This window comes from Penaeus monodon, chromosome 33 (genome assembly GCF_015228065.2).
Source record: "Penaeus monodon isolate SGIC_2016 chromosome 33, NSTDA_Pmon_1, whole genome shotgun sequence".
Classification (NCBI taxonomy): Eukaryota; Metazoa; Arthropoda; class Malacostraca; order Decapoda; family Penaeidae; genus Penaeus; species Penaeus monodon.
The window spans coordinates 1,684,907-1,685,247 of record NC_051418.1 but is presented as its reverse complement, the minus strand read 5'-3'; positions in this window follow the sequence as shown (position 1 = coordinate 1,685,247).

Sequence of the window (341 nt, the reverse complement as noted above, 5' to 3'; positions counted from 1 at the left end):
TTCTTTTCACTTTCAGAAGTCATGGAGAATCTTACATCAGCCTTTTCCATTAAGGATATGTACTAACATAGAGTAAAGGCACCGTCTCCTTCCGACGACGCAATCAATGGGCTCATTTCAATATTACGTTGAAAAAAACACTGCTTCCGGTAAGCAGCCTACAATTAAGATTATTAGGTCCTTGCCATATTAACGCAGCTTCTCCTGCAACGATTTCTCATTAACTAATGTGGATTTATTCATGGAAGATGTGCCACGGAGACCGCACGCACAAGTCTTTGCCTTTCTCTTCTCGCTCATCATTTCCGCCGATTCGTTTTTGCTTTCTCTGGCTCTATTTT